Source organism: Leptinotarsa decemlineata, unplaced genomic scaffold, assembly GCF_025532065.1.
Source record: "Leptinotarsa decemlineata unplaced genomic scaffold, Ldec_3_MD MMD2_tig00001393_RagTag_RagTag, whole genome shotgun sequence".
NCBI classification, from domain to species: Eukaryota; Metazoa; Arthropoda; class Insecta; order Coleoptera; family Chrysomelidae; genus Leptinotarsa; species Leptinotarsa decemlineata.
Window position 1 is genome coordinate 11494376 of NW_027412562.1, and position 13346 is coordinate 11507721.

Genomic DNA, 13346 nt, shown 5'->3' on the forward strand with positions numbered 1-13346 from the left:
ATTACTGTCGTCCGGGTGCTTGTATTAGGGCGGCTAAGACCGCTTGCGCGATCTTTTGCTGCTCGGTCGTTAGACTGCCTAGGATATTGACCAGCTCGTTTCCTCCGGCTTGTTGTGCCTTTGGTGCTGGTTTTCTCGTAGCTGGTTGTTGCCTGGGCCTCTGACTCTCCGCTTGTCAGGGCCTGTTTCCTCCTGTTTGCGCTGGTCTAGGTTTGGGGAACATCCTGCATCCCCGGTAGCTGGCTGGGTGCGCTTCCAGACAGTTGGCGCACTTTGCCGGTGTCTCGCGTGGTTTTTTGCATGCGCTTGTCATGTGGTTCTCCCCACACTTCACGCATCTCGCTGACGCATGGCAGCACCTTTGCGCGTGTCCAAAGAATTGGCATCGGTGGCACTGTGCAATGTTTCGGCGGTTCACTCTCTGTGGCTCCGCCCGTACGATCAGATTCACGCACGTCCTTATTTTGTATATGGCTTCCTGGTTTTTGGGGACCTTAACCAGGAAGAGAGGGAGGTTTAGTTTAATTTTCCTCGAGGTCATCCTGTGGCATTCTATGACCTGTTATCCTTGCTTTTCTAGATCGGCTGCAACATCTTCTGCCGGTATGTTGTCCGGTATTTCCCGTATCACTACGTGGAGTGGGACTTCTCGTTTTAATGTGTATGTGTGGAAGTCCAGCCGGACTTCCTCTAGGTATTTAGTGCAGCGTCTCCAGCTGTTTTCATCGTCATTATATATTGTAATACCTTCGCTGGTGAGCTTAGCTCTTGCGAAGTTCTCTGGACACATCTGTCCACTTCGTCTTATCATGTGAGACGACCGGCGGTGGTTTTGTTGGATCTGCTGGGGGTTGAGTTGGCACCCCTGTTGTTTCGGCGGCCTTGTTTGGCTGGGCTGCCGGCCACACTGGAACCTCTGGGAGGTTTTTAGTGTTGTTGGTTGGTACCTCTGCTTCTGTTGGTACCACTGTTATCTCTGTCTCCATGTCCTCCGTTTTGTTGTCCACTACTACTATCCGCGCGGTTCTTTTCCTGGCTTTTCTTGCCTTCCTTGATTCGGCTTTTTCAAAGCCGTCCTCCGTTTCGGTGTCGGTGGTTGCCTCCGTTTTTCGTTGCCTTTTCTGGGAGGCTTCTTTTTCCGCTTCCTTGTTGGCGGCGGTTTCAGTTTTTCTGTCCTTTTCTTCTTGGTTGGCTTTGTCGGTTTTCACTGGTTTCACTGTGGCTATGACTTTAATCTCCTCCATATTTTCCTCCTGCAACTTCATTTTTCCGTCGGATTTTGCCTTTTCTTTTCCTTTCTCTTCCAGCTTTCTCCTGAGAGCTGCGTTTTCGGCCAGTATTTGATCGAATTTTCTGTTCATGTCTGCCATTTGGCTGACCAGTTTGTCTGATGTTTCACGAAGTCTTGTATTGTCCTCTTTCAATGCTCTGCATTCTGCTTCCTGACAACTACAACAAAGATAATGTCCATATATAACAGAGTTTTCGAGGATAGTGGTTGCTTGGCATTAGTAGCACCATCTAGGCATTGAAATAATTATTGTTGACACCAATATTTCTAAGTACAAACATAACATTCATTCTGACCTCGCCATTTCAAACACCTGATTTCTATTATTTTTTTAATATAAAATTTATTGAATTGGGGAGTCCAAAAATAAGAATATTTGAATGGACGGATATGAAAAATAACTACACCCATGATTTATGATTTCGATCATTTTTTTTTCCACTTGAATTTTCTGGAGGAAGGTATTCCCATTGAAACAAAATATTTTTCATTAAATTGGGCATCTAGAACCTAACTTGGTCGGCTTTTTTTACAAAAATCACTGAATTCTACATGAAATGAGAATACGAACTTCAATTACCACATATATGTAAAATAAATGAACGTTTTATGATAAAAAAAACCAACACCACTCCACTCAATCAAAATTATCTGAAAAAAACTATCTAAATCATTTGAATATTGATGGTTTTACGAAGGATGGTTGCGAACTGAGTTGTCGTGGGTGATTTGTTCTACTCATTCGAAACCTCGTAGACCTTCAAATTTCTCAAGTTCCTACTTTTGAGGGTTTTCGTTCGAGGGGGGCGAGAGCTGGTTCAATGAAGCAAATATTGATCATTTGTTTGAAGTTAACTGACAATGTTTTATGATGAAGAATGGAAAAATAGCTGAAAAATAACAATTATTACAAGCAAAAAAACCCTGAAAAGAAAAATAGGGTAGAAGTAAAAATAGAACAATTGAAAAAAAAAATTTAAAAAAATAATTTTTATTTCCAAGCTGAATTACTTCACGACGTTTCGATTGTTAGTATCCACAATCGTCTTCGGGTGATGACTGGACTGATTCCTTCGAGGGAAAATTATTTAAGGGTAATTCGAGTACTTTCACTTATCTCTGTTTTTCTTTTTTCGCTTCAGAGACTTAGCGGGAGAAGACCGTTTCGCGGGAGTTGCCATTTTTCGCTGGATTATGGGTTTCCATATGTTGAGTATGTCTACGCTAGTTTGGCTAAATACATTGTTGGACAACATGTATGCGGCTTCTTTGAATTTTCTCCTAAACCAATGTTCCTCCCTGTGTATGATCTCACCTTGGGACCACTCGATGTTATGTTGATGGGTCCAAACATGCTCTGCTATACTTGATTTGCTGGTTTCCCCTCGCTGTGTGTGTTTCTTGTGCTCGGCGATGCGAACATTCAATGGCCTCTAATTTTCAACGATATTGGATTTTCCGCACTCCCAAGGTATCCGGTAAATACAATTCTTCTTATCATTTTTCATAATTTCCTGATGTAGAGAGGTGCAAGATTGTTCCATCATCACTTTGGAGTGGTCATTCCATTAAAGATCATATTTGATGATATCTACTTCCTTCTCGAGTCCTTCCTTCGTATTACAGATTCTTAAAGTACGGTCTAATGGAGTCTTGATGATTCTTCTTTTAGTCAATTCTCACTTAGTGTCGGTCCTCTTCACCAATACGTCTCATGATTGCAATTCGTTATGGACTTTCTTCTCTATTCTGAAAGTGACCAAAGGTCTTACGCTGTTGATGTGTTTCAGGTAAGCGTCTAGTTCAGTATCCCCTTGGTTCCATATTATGAAGGTATCGTCAACGTATCTCAATAAGACCCGAGGTCTCTTGTGAGCTTCTTCAATGGCCAGAGTTTCAAACCACTCCATATATGTGTTGGCTATGCCTGATGAAATTGGAGATCCCGTTGGCAGTTCCTTATCTGTACGAAACTGTTGGAAACAACAGTTTCGTACAGAGATAGATGTGAACTCAGCCAAACATCTAATGTTGAGGTACTAATTTTTAACAAATATTATCAATCAACCATACAGTTAGCTAAACTTCAGAGTTAAACCTGCTTGCTTTCACTCTGGAGCTGGTTCCCACTCCTTCTGGGGTAAAGTGTTTCGTTGAATGTGAGTCCAGAAATAGATAGATTGACTAGTTTTAAGCAACCTTGGTTTCACAATTGTGTTTCTCAAAATCATTATTTTTCTACTTGATCGCCAGTTGCATTTTTCAACAAAGAAAACTACGTTTTTGAATGATTTTTCGCGAATAACTCAAGAAATGAATATTTTATCGAAAACGTAATTTTTAGGTAACATGTAACTTATAGAAAACAGAACGAATAGTGTGTTTGTGATATCGGTTTCCATTTCATTTGGAGACAAAACAAATTCAAAACATTCCCCCATCATCGCTAGGTAACCTACCTACTGTCATCATGTACTTTTGAGCTGGTGAGAATATTCCATTTGTATATGATGGATTTCTGAGATAGGAAAGTGTTGTCATGAGGTGTTTAAGAACACATTTAACGATCACATGGGGTATTTCATCCGATCCCGAGGAAAATTAATTTTCCAGTTTTTTTGAGCATGAAAATCAGTTCATATTCATTGACTGGAAGCAGGAGAAAAGAACTAGTCTGTATTTCAATATTATTCAAGGAGACTGATTGTTTGCGCGATTTATTAGTTAATTCATTCACTACACTCCAAGCTGCCCTGGTATAGTCGTCTGATTTATTCATTTTATTCTGAAAATAATGTTTTTTCTGTGACGAAAAAATAGTTTAAAATTTTATCTCTGATGACAGGTAACAAAATATCACTTTTAAATAAATTACTTTTCCCCGGTCCCCGTGAAAAAAGTGAGTACTCGAGAAATATAACTTTTCAATGTTAAATCGTCGTTTTTCCCGTCACAGAAAAAAAATATGTGTATTATACACGGGAAAAATATTAGATTTTAGCTCTCGGTTAATGAATAACTATTTTTGAATCATGTACTGAGAAGGAACCTTGTATCGTACGAGTTATTACGTCTCATGAGGTTGCAGTATATTCAAAAGAAATGAAACATAGCGCCTAGATAGCAGAGAATGAAAGCTTTATGAATATGGTAATTCAAAAATGTGAGGAGTGGATGTGAACAGGCCAAACGTCAATCATTCATTTCTCCTCAAGTACGAATTATATATCTGATATCAAATTGAATCATTAATGAAATTTGGTCCTTCAATCTATTTATTCTCTTCATCACTGGCAAGACACAAACAATAATGACAAATTTTTATTTCGACCCAAACCAAAATCAGGATCTGTTTTGATTTAGAAATAAGAAATGTTATGTTTTGATTGAGTTCTACTGTTCAAAAAACGAAGAATGGAGTCAGTCAACTGGAGCACATGTGCTGACATTTGAGGATGATATGTATCTGAGAATGATATGTATCTGAGGATGATATGTATCTATTTAGAATATCGTTCTCTCATAGCCAGACTTATTGGTCCTCGAAGCCCCATACAAGACTCCAAGTACATGATTTCCAGATGACGTGATGTCTTCGTCCGACGGTCAGTAGGGTCCAAGGTACCAAATGGACAGCGATGATGGGAATTGTTCTGATATAGAAAATGCTTTTCTGAAAACAAAGTAGCATGACAGATGTTAGCACCATCTGTTATGAAATATATTAACTATGTTTAGAAGGACGAATAACCTTGAATGATAGAAAAACTAGTCAATCACGATAACGATTGTGAAAGAAAGATTAAATGAAATTTTATCATAAATTGAATTGAAGAAAAAATGTCACAATATTTTGTAAGACAAAAGTGAAAAATAGAAAACTATCAATATAAACGTAGATGAGGTAGTTTTATCTTCTGCGATGTGAAAAAAAAAATAAAGTATTCTAAATAAAAACTGCATGCAGTTGTATGAAGGGAAAAATTGTTGTTATCCTAGATGAGTTGATGTATGAATCTAATATGTTTTCCTTTTGTATTCAAACATTTTGATTATCAAAACAAAAATCAGCCCAGTGTAAATATAGCTGATCCAATTTATACCCAAATTTCACGATACTTGTTTCAGGTCAAATTACTTTGCGTTTTCTATTCAGTTCTGTTGATGTGATGACAAAAAGTATCGCCGAATCTGATTATTTGGTCATGATTATCGGTTAAGTTTGTTCAGCTTAACGACTCTAACAGCATCTTGGCCGAACACGATTTACTCGTCAGATAGCAATTTTCCTTTTTCAAAAAAAAGTACATGATCTGAGCGAAATTGCACAGATGATATTGAAATATGATGAAATTTGTCCTAAACCATGTGACGTGAAAAATTAGGCATAAATGAAATCAGCCATCTTCACTTTCAGCTAGTGGTGAATTAGCTAGTGATAATCAATACTTCAAATGTTCGATAACACAGTGTGTACTTCAGAAAACAGTGCATTTTCAGAAAATGTTTCCGAACGATTCCGAATCAGTTTCCGACCAAGACCTATGATTATTTATTCTCATCTTTCATTTATTTCAATTCCGTATTAAACTTGTCATATGGACTTTTTATATTATCTATGAATAATAATTTATTTCGGATAGCATGCTGTTTTACCGATCGGTACAAAACTCGAAGTGACTCGATAAATCGTATAAATGAGCTAGCGAAAAGACATAAGTTTCTGCTTCAAAATATGTACCATCGACCGATATGAATCATCGAGACTACGTGTGTTTTTGTAATTACCGAAGGCAGAAAAGTGAAATGAAATCAATGTCCCTTACTCGCTTGCAAAATTGTAGATACATCAGCCTGAAAGACAAATGTGTACTGACCGAGCGGATAGCTGAAATGTAAATGTATCCTCTAACAGTAAATTCAAAGTAAACTCCAGCTCCCGTCTCATATTCGGTTTTCGACTCGTCTGTATTTCAGGGTAACTGTTCAGTCTTCACTTTTTTTGGTTCAAAACATTAACCACAAACTTTGTGTCGAACATGTATTTTGTTGTTATGTGGTACGAAAACAAGTTTGGTGTTCTTTCCTCCACACACTCCAAAATGTCTGTTTATTCGATCTTCTGTAACTCGGTGAGTTGAAATGGTACACTTCGTTATTCTTATAAGATCGTCATATTTCATAATTCATATTACAAGAGAGACAACTGTAAAAAGTGAAATATCAGATATTTCAACCAATCCACACAAATCATTAACAAATGCTACACATAAACGTTTGTCTTGAAATACTCCATTTATGCGGGTGAAAGCCGTATTCCAGACACATTGCAAGAAAGACGGTGCATGTATGACTCGCGGTGATCAATGAATGAATACCTGCAGTATAAAATTATCAATGCGAATCTCAGTAGAAAATCAAAAATTCCAGGTACTCAAACTCAATCACTGTTTGACCATATCTGAATCTAGTATTGAATTATGTCTTTTATAAAAAAGTGACACATCTCTGGTTTCATCAACAAATACCGCTAATGGCATGAACCAGCAAACAAAACATACGTTGTTCTATTTCTATCGTCTGAATGTATATCACCTTCATGAAAAGAAACTAGGGAAACTCATCTGGTCACAGACAAATTGTAATTATATTTGGATTGACTTCTACCGGTCTCCCAACCAAAATACCTTCTGAATCTGACTGTTCCAGTTCTAGAAACGCTTCACTTCTTCACAAAATTTTTTGTCCAATTTGAAGAGAGCATTGCTACCGCACCTTCTAGGGTTGAATGAATTTTTTTCATGCATCCCACAGATAACGAAAATTTGATTCAAACTAACAGGTCAGATCCTCTGTAACTGAAAGTACTCAGCCTTACAATCAGTAGGGTCCAATCACTAATAGACAACTACAACCCCCCATGCCCCCTCCTGGGTTGTGTGCCCAGGTCGCAAGCTCCCTCCTTACGGAATTAATTCCGCAGGTTTGGACCTGGTGACCCTTTCCTTCCACCCTCGTTTCTTGAGGAAACGGTTTTCAATCCAGCTGCTAGGCACTTCAGCAAGATTGATATCTAACCTCTTTTGGTTAGAAACCAGCCTTTGGGTGCTTTTATTTCCCTATCTAACTTCGCGTTTTAATTATTATTTGGCTCTTGTTTGTCGCGGTATTCCTAACTGAATTTTTGCATAAGGGCCCCCAAAACTAACGGCGGCCAAAGTTATGGTAGTCGGGCGTTTCTCAGTGAAGTTGAGAGAATGTGATTTAAAAAGTGAAATCGCGGTTTTGATGGAAGAGAATATATGGTTAATACACTTTAAAATGTTATACTTGCCGGAGCCGCCTGACGGCGACTCGTGGGGGCGGTCTCTGATTTTGTTCAGTCGGCCTTGGATGTTTGTCCCTTTCTCGGAACCTGAAGTCATCCATGTTCAACGCCTCGTGTAGATCGCGAAACGCTGGATTTAAGTGCGATCTGATTCTGTCGAACGTGCTTTCTGCATTTTCTCTCATATACACGTCCACATATTGCGTGTCCAGGTCTAGATCACTGTATATGTATCTGTTTGGAACATAGTAAGGTGCATTTACGGCAGCCCTTACGCTCGTACTCATAAATGCTTGGATCTTCTTTCTGTATGTCTGCGCACACTGGCCCCAGGCAGTGCATGCATACAGTATTATTGGCATTAGGATCGTTCTGATCATCAGTAGCTTGACTTTCAGTGCCATTGTGATACTTCTTCCTATGATCGGCGCCAGGCGTCTTCTGGCCTGCTTGGCCATTCCTATTCTCTGCTGTACGTGGTCCTGGAATGTTAGCTTCTTGTCTAGGATGACCCCGAGATATGTCGCTTTGTTTGTCCACGGAATCTCTTGTCCGTTGAAGATGACGTTGCCTTCCGGTTGTACGAACCTGCGGGTGAACAGTATCGCCTGACTCTTGTCGGGGTTGATACTGATCTTCCACAGGTTAGCCCACTCCTCTAACCTGCCTGCCTGTTGTTGTAGGTATCTCGTAACGAGTGCTTGGCTCCTAGATCTCGCCAGCAGGGCCGTGTCGTCCGCGTAGAGTGCCAACTTGTTAAAGTTGTTCTCTGGCTTGGGCACGTCTGCCGTGTATACGGAGTAGAGGTGTGGTGAAAGGACTGCACCTTGCGGGACTCCTGCCTCCAGTAGTCGAACTGTTGATAATTCGTCTCCTACTTTGCAGCGGCATCGCCTGTCAGCTAGAAAAGACTGAATTAATCTTACCATTAGTTTGGAGTATCCGAAATCGCTCATCTTGGCTAGTAGCCCGTCGTGCCAAACTGTGTCGAACGCCTTGGAGACGTCTAAGAAGATAGCTCCGGTGTTGTGTCCTTTGCCAAGGTTGAAGCCTTCTGTCGCAAATTCCACTACCCTCAGGACTTGTAGCTCTGTTGAGTGTTCTGATCTAAAACCGAATTGTTCGTCGGGGAGGATCCCTAACTCTCTGGTTTGTTCTTCTAGTCTCTTGAGGATGACGCATTACGCCACTTTGCTCACGGATGGCAGTAAGCTTATTGGCCGGTGGTTCGCTGGAAACAGGTAGATCTTCTTGGGCTTTGGTATGTGGATTACCGTTGCCTCTTTGAACTGGTACGGGAAGTGTTGCAGTCTGAGTATAGCATTTATGATGTTGGTTATGGCTGCTATACCCTTTCGTTGCAGCACTTTCAGTGCTCGATTTGTTATATTATCTGGGCCTGGTGCTTTCCGAGTGATAAGGCGTCTCAGAATGTCCTTCACTTCCTCAGGCTATGTCGGGGCCAGGGGTTGCGCAATGTCTGTCCGTCGGTTGAGCCTCCGTACCGTTCTTTCCACCTGGTTTTCTATTTCTTCTACCTCGTCTGTGAGCGGGACGTCATTCTCTTTGCACTGCCTTTCGAAGTTGTCCGCGAATGCTTCCGTCTTCTCATGGTCAGTGTAGACAATTCCTTGCTCGCCATGTATTGGTGGGCAGGGTTGTCGAGGTCCGTTTCTGAGTTTTTTCTGCATTTGCCACGCAGATCTGTCTTCTGTGCTCAGTTCTTCCAGACGGGTGGTCCACTGTCTTTCTCGGATCGCTTTCAGCTCTTCTTTCAGTATCCTGTTTGCTCTCTGCATGCACCTTTTGTCCATCGGTGCACGTGTTCTTTGGTACTGTCTTTTCAGGCGTCTTCTTATTCTGATTAGTTCCATCGTTTCTGGTGGAAGGTGCTCTTGGAAGTTATAGCGCGTGGCTGGGACTTCCCTCGCGCTTCTTTCCGTTGTTTGTGTGATCGCCTGCTGAAGCTGGTCCGTGGCGTTCTCCAGATCTGTTTTTGTTTCGATGCGTGGTATCTCACCCAGCGCATCGTGTATGGCTCGCTGGAATCTTGTCCGGTCTATGATTCGCTTCGTTGGGTTGTCTGTTTCCACTTCTCCCCTTCCTATTGTGAATAGGATGGGGTTGTGGTCTGACGAACCTTCATCTAGTACTTCCATCTCCGTAGTATCGACGTTCTGTACTAGCGCGATGTCAAGAGTGCTTGGGACTGCGTCTGCTTGCGGGTAGTACGTTGGGCTGTTTGATGCTACCACCTCGATGTTCTCAAATTCTTCTAGTAATCTTACTATATCTCTTCCTCTTGTGTTTGCGAATCTGCAATTCCATTCTGGTGACTTTGCGTTGAAGTCGCCGATGGCCACTGTGGGATGGTGATTTGGGAATAATTCTGCCATGTCGGTTCTTGCTATTCTTCTACCTTGCGGAGGTAGGTATTCCCATGATATTTTCAGCTGCTCGTAGCGTCTCACATTGACTCTGACCGCTACTGCTTCTCCGTTTTGAGTTTCTGGTCTTCTTTCTTCGTTTTGCGCTAGGTCTGTTTTTACTGGCCTGTCTGTCCTATATATGTTGTATCCTGGGATTCGATAGCTCTTTTCGCTTCTTAATCGTGTCTCCTGTAGTGCCATGACGTCTATGTCTAGCCGTGACAGCAGTTCCAGTAGCTCGTTTCTTTTGTCTATGGAACCATTTATGTTCCATGATCATACTAGTAAGCTACTCGGGATTCGTACAGGCATTACTGTCGTCCGGGTGCTTGTATTAGGGCGGCTAAGACCGCTTGCGCGATCTTTTGCTGCTCGGTCGTTAGACTGCCTAGGATATTGACCAGCTCGTTTCCTCCGGCTTGTTGTGCCTTTGGTGCTGGTTTTCTCGTAGCTGGTTGTTGCCTGGGCCTCTGACTCTCCGCTTGTCAGGGCCTGTTTCCTCCTGTTTGCGCTGGTCTAGGTTTGGGGAACATCCTGCATCCCCGGTAGCTGGCTGGGTGCGCTTCCAGACAGTTGGCGCACTTTGCCGGTGTCTCGCGTGGTTTTTTGCACGCGCTTGTCATGTGGTTCTCCCCACACTTCACGCATCTCGCTGACGCATGGCAGCACCTTTGCGCGTGTCCAAAGAATTGGCATCGGTGGCACTGTGCAATGTTTCGGCGGTTCACTCTCTGTGGCTCCGCCCGTACGATCAGGTTCACGCACGTCCTTATTTTGTATATGGCTTCCTGGTTTTTGGGGACCTTAACCAGGAAGAGAGGGAGGTTTAGTTTAATTTTCCTCGAGGTCATCCTGTGGCATTCTATGACCTGTTATCCTTGCTTTTCTAGATCGGCTGCAACATCTTCTGCCGGTATGTTGTCCGGTATTCCCCGTATCACTACGTGGAGTGGGACTTCTCGTTTTAATGTGTATGTGTGGAAGTCCAGCCGGACTTCCTCTAGGTATGTAGTGCAGCGTCTCCAGCTGTCTTCATCGTCATTATATATTGTAATACCTTCGCTGGTGAGCTTAGCTCTTGCGAAGTTCTCTGGACACATCTGTCCACTTCGTCTTATCATGTAAGACGACCGGCGGTGGTTTTGTTGGATCTGCTGGGGGTTGAGTTGGCACCCCTGTTGTTTCGGCGGCCTTGTTTGGCTGGGCTGCCGGCCACACTGGAACCTTTGGGAGGTTTTTAGTGTTGTTGGTTGGTACCTCTGCTTCCGTTGGTACCACTGTTATCTCTGTCTCCATGTCCTCCGTTTTGTTGTCCACTACTACTATTCGCGCGGTTCTTTTCCTGGCTTTTCTTGCCTTCCTTGATTCGGCTTTTTCAAAGCCGTCCTCCGTTTCGGTGTCGGTGGTTGCCTCCGTTTTTCGTTGCCTTTTCTGGGAGGCTTCTTTTTCCGCTTCCTTGTTGGCGGCGGTTTCAGTTTTTCTAGCCTTTTCTTCTTGGTTGGCTTTGTCGGTTTTCACTGGGTTCACTGTGGCTATGACTTTAATCTCCTCCATATTTTCCTCCTGCAACTTCATTTTTCCGTCGGGTTTTGCCTTTTCTTTTCCTTTCTCTTCCAGCTTTCTCCTGAGAGCTGCGTTTTCGGCCAGTATTTGATCGAATTTTCTGTTCATGTCTGCCATTTGGCTGACCAGTTTGTCTAATGTTTCACGAAGTCTTGTATTGTCCTCTTTCAATGCTCTGCATTCTGCTTCCTGACAACTACAACAAAGATAATGTCCATATATAACAGAGTTTTCGAGGATAGTGGTTGCTTGGCATTAGTAGCACCATCTAGGCATTGAAAAAATTATTGTTGACACCAATATTTCCAAGTACAAACATAACATTCATTCTGACCTCGCCATTTCAAACACCTGATTTCTATTATTTTTTTAATATAAAATTTATTGAATTGGAGAGTCCAAAAATGAGAATATTTGAATGGACGGATATGAAAAATAACTACACCCATGATTTATGATTTCGATCATTTTTTTTCCACTTGAATTTCCTGGAGGAAGGTATTCCCATTGAAACAAAATATTTTTCATTAAATTGGGCATCTAGAACCTAACTCGGTCGGCTTTTTTTACAAAAATCACTGAATTCTACATGAAATGAGAATACGAACTTCAATTACCACATATATGTAAAATAAATAAACGTTTTATGATAAAAAAAACCAACACCACTCCACTCAATCAAAATTATCTGAAAAAAACTATCTAAATCATTTGAATATTGATGGTTTTACGAAGGATGGTTGCGAACTGAGTTGTCGTGGGTGATTTGTTCTACTCATTCGAAACCTCGTAGATCTTCAAATTTCTCAAGTTCCTACTTTTGAGGGTTTTCGTTCGAGGGGGGCGAGAGCTGGTTCAATGAAGCAAATATTGATCATTTGTTTGAAGTTAACTGACAATGTTTTATGATGAATTTCATTTGTTCGGACTTCCATTGTCTGATAGTATATAAAATGATTTGAAACCCCTGAAAGAACTTTCGAAAGAAGAATGGAAAAATAGCTGAAAAATAACAATTATTATAAGCAAAAAAACCCTGAAAAGAAATAACAGTAAAATAGGGTAGAAGTAAGAATAGAACAATTGAACAAAAAAATTTAAAAAAATAATTTTTATTTCCAAGCTGAATTACTTCACGACGTTTCGATTGTTAGTATCCACAATCGTCTTCGGGTGATGACTGGACTGATTCCTTCGAGGGAAAATTATTTATGGGTAATTCGAGTACTTTCACTTATCTCTGTTTTTCTTTTTTCGCTTCAGAGATTCAGCGGGAGAAGACCGTTTCGCGGGAGTTGATATTTTTCGCTAAATTATGGGTTTCCATATGTTGAGTATGTCTACGCTAGTTTGGCTAAATACATTGTTGGACAACATGTATGCGGCTTCTTTGAATTTTCTCCTAAACCAATGTTCCTCCCTGTGTATGATCTCACCTTGGGACCACTCGATGTTATGTTGATGGTTCCAAACATGCTCTGCTATACTTGATTTGCTGGTTTCCCCTCGCTGTGTGTGTTTCTTGTGCTCGGCGATGCGAACATTCAATGGCCTTTAAGTTTCAACGATATTGGATTTTCCGCACTCCCAAGGTATCCGGTAAATACAATTCTTCTTATCATTTTTCATAATTCCCTGATGTAGAGAGGTGCAAATTTGTTCCATCATCACTTTGGAGTGGTCATTCCATTAAAGATCATATTTGATGATATCTACTTCCTTCTCGAGTCCTTCC